The sequence below is a fragment of the Phoenix dactylifera genome, chromosome 16, assembly GCF_051530095.1.
Source record: "Phoenix dactylifera cultivar Ajwa chromosome 16, Ajwa_hap1_PhDact_Kaust_v1.1, whole genome shotgun sequence".
NCBI lineage: Eukaryota > Viridiplantae > Streptophyta > Magnoliopsida > Arecales > Arecaceae > Phoenix > Phoenix dactylifera.
In genome coordinates, this window is record NC_143205.1 from 2,194,600 (window position 1) to 2,197,982 (window position 3,383).

The following is a 3,383-nucleotide window of genomic DNA, read 5'->3' on the forward strand; positions in this document are numbered from 1 at the left end:
AGTGGAGAGTGATCCCCAAGGAAAAGCTGAAGCCACTGAAGGCGGTGGATGCAAACATATGAACTCCCCCTGACCACCTCACACAAAGCCAAGCTCTTTTGATTACTTGGGAGTACTAGTGATGCAATGAGCAAAGTTGGATGCAATGTTCTTATATTAAAACCTAGCTCGGCCAACTCGTAGCGATCTTTTGTTCTAATAATCTATCAGCAAATTGGTCAGATCTCAAGAAACGAGGATGACAAATATCCTGTTCGCCCACTTGCATGCATGTTCTCACTCTTTCCAAGAACTACATAGAAAAAGAAAGAAATAGCTTGCTTTGGCCCGTTAGAGCTCCTTCCAAAACGGAACCGAGAACTCTGACCACCAGGCAATTATATAAGGACAACATAAATTAATGAGACGGAAAGTAGCAGAACAAATGCCATGGTGAAGCAAGGACATATGCATTAATAAAAGATGGGCTTCTCTTTGTTTCATGAACCTCCACATCTAATCCCTAATAGCAAGAGATATTGCACCCTTCACTATATACACCATGCACACATGGCTACAGAAATAAGATGAGGCGATTGGCGTGGTGCACTACCACGTGGTGTGCATGGTGTAAAGTATTATTTCTCATAGAAAAATCATGCCAATCTTTTTTCTTCAGTAGTCAAAGCTCCCCTCATGGACCAACCCACTACAATTCGATGAGAGAGAGAGAGAGAGAGAGAGAGAGAGAGAGTAGCATCTTTTTATGCACTTTATATAGATCCCACAACCATAATGTTGGTCATATACGACTTTTAAAACTTTGCTCCTATTTTACATGCACTCTTCTACCACACATTCATCGTGATCTTCTAATGGAAGCGGAACAACCAAGGAATTGGTAAGCAACGACAACACAACAAAATACAGTAGAACATATTTCTTCAGATAGCTGGAGAAAGCATGATTACACACGCAAACCCATACGAACTGAGCCGGTTCACTAGTTTGGACCGAGCCGGTTCACAAGGACCAGAGCATTGCTGGTGAGCTGGGCCACCTCGACCACCTTCTTCCTGATGGTTTCCCTTGCACCACCGGACCCGTACTGCGACAGGCTATCCAAGCAAGTGTTCTCGTCGGTGAGGGCGGCGCTGGACCAGGTCTGGACGTTGTTGAGGTGCCACATGAACCGGTCCGAGCCGGCTCGGCCGAGCCGGCCCAGCTCCTGGGCCGAGTCCCGGAGCCGGTCCACGCTGTCGGCCAAGTTGTCGAGGCAGTCCCGGACGGCGCCGGCCTCGCGGGCCTTGATGGCCTTGGAGCCGCCGCCACCGGCCGAGAGGCGGGCTACGTAGGCGGAGGCGGACCGGGCCCGGTCGGCGCTGACGGTGAGGGCGGCCCGGGCGAGCTCGCGGGGGCTGCGGCGGACGGAGGGGGCGTAGGCGGAGAGGCACTTGACGCAGAGTGCCGGGTAGCTGGTGCTGCCGCAGGAGGAGCGGACGAAATCGGTGGAGGAGGTGGCGCCGGAGGTGAGCTCACCGGCGGAGATGCAGAGCAGGAGGAGAAGGAAGAGCCTCGAAGCAGTGGCTTCTGCCATTCTCTATTTCTCTGAACGAGGGCTGCCCTAATAACTGTGTGTGAGAGAGTAGGTTTGGCGTCCTATATATAAAGAATGGAAAGACATGGATAACTATATATATATATATATATATATATATATATATATATATATATATATATATATATATATATATATATATATATATATATATATATATATATATATATATATCGTTGTTTTTTTTAAAAAAAAAAAATGGAGTTGAAACAACGTAATAATCAACTTTTTAAAAAAATAATAAGAAAAATTCTGTGAAAGAAGTTGCATTTACTTATTCGAACAAAAAGAAAGAAAATGGTTATGTTTACGGTTGACTTACACTCCAAAGTATGTGCTAATTTTTATATTGGGAAGTAAATAAATGACCGGAGAATTTTTCGAGTTTTGAATTAATTCATTCAGCTTTGGATTAAAGACAACACCGATTCGTGCTGAATTTTATTAAGGGAGAAAGCTTTTCAAAAATAATGACCATCCATCCTGCACACACTTAATTGTTTTAATATTTTCTTAAGATTATTAACATACTATTTGAGTTGAATTAGTAGGGTATCTAGTTTACGGCTTAAGATTTAAACAATCCAACAAAGAAAGACCATGCAAATCTAAAAGTAAATATGTTTGCTTGTTAGTTTAACTATTTGTAGATAGGAGAGTAGGGACATTAATTTCCTAGTTGTTTGGGTTGAATATAGAAAAATCTGCCAATATTTTATCCCCGTAAAAGGCAGACTATTTTGCCAGACATGCATGAACAATGGAAACAACAAAGAATTAGAGGAACTACTATGGGATTGATAAAATCAAAGTAAATCTAGCTCTATAAACTATTTATAAGCAAAATGTTATAGAGGAGTAATGGCCTACTTCTCAATGGACCCTACTCAATTTTTAAAGCCTCTCAATGTTACTTGGTGGCAATCTAGGAGAATGAGCTTTCCCTTATTTCAGAATACAAGTTTTTACTTCAAGGTAATATCGGAGTCTCGATCATCTTCTAACAGTTTGGGATATAAACAACTGTTTCATGCTATTAGTTTCTAAAGTTTGACAAGTAATAACAAAGGAGAACTAGTTATCCAATTAGTCTACACTGAAGAAACGCAAATTAGTTACATTTCCTTATGGTCTTCACATGTCATTAATGTGGATTTATCCAAGTCAAAACTTGTCATGCCCTCGAGCCGAGTTCATGAACCGAAGGTCGTGTCAACCGCCGTATACTCATAAGGAACCCTCCCCAGAAGCAAGCAAGGCATCTCAACATTATATAATAAATATGCATTGGAACAATATAAATAATAATATGTAAACTTTATTTCAATAAGTAGCTTAACATTTAAATGTCTCATGATTCTAACAATATTTTAGGATAGTACATCAATTTAAATAAACTCTAATCTAGGATGATATGTGCCAAAGTTTTGCTAGTCGCTCTCCTATTTTGAAAACTCCGATCAAGCTAGTTCTCTGAATCTGTAAAAAGAAAATTATGTAATGAGCTAGATAACCCAGTAAGCAATGATCACTTTAATTAAATAAAATCAGGCAATCAAATAAATAATGATTTGCAAAAAACAAGCATATATGCAGTACTAATATACGAATCAAATCTTTCTTAAAATATTTAATTCTGCTTATAGATTCAAATTCTTTTAAATATTCAATTCATTTTATTGATCCTCAGCTATGACCACATCATCCTATGGCAAGGCATAATACCGACTATTCTTCTTGCAGTGAACTACGCATCATCTTGTAGCAAAGTCTTTCAGGACTGTTG

The 3,383-nt window shown here is 40.2% G+C and overlaps 1 pseudogene; it reads right to left on the minus strand.

Moving 5' to 3' along the window:
* Window positions 1-960: 960 nt before the first annotated feature.
* LOC103700662 (pectinesterase inhibitor 9 pseudogene) lies at window positions 961-1,612 on the minus strand (annotated as a pseudogene).
* Window positions 1,613-3,383: the final 1,771 nt, after the last annotated feature.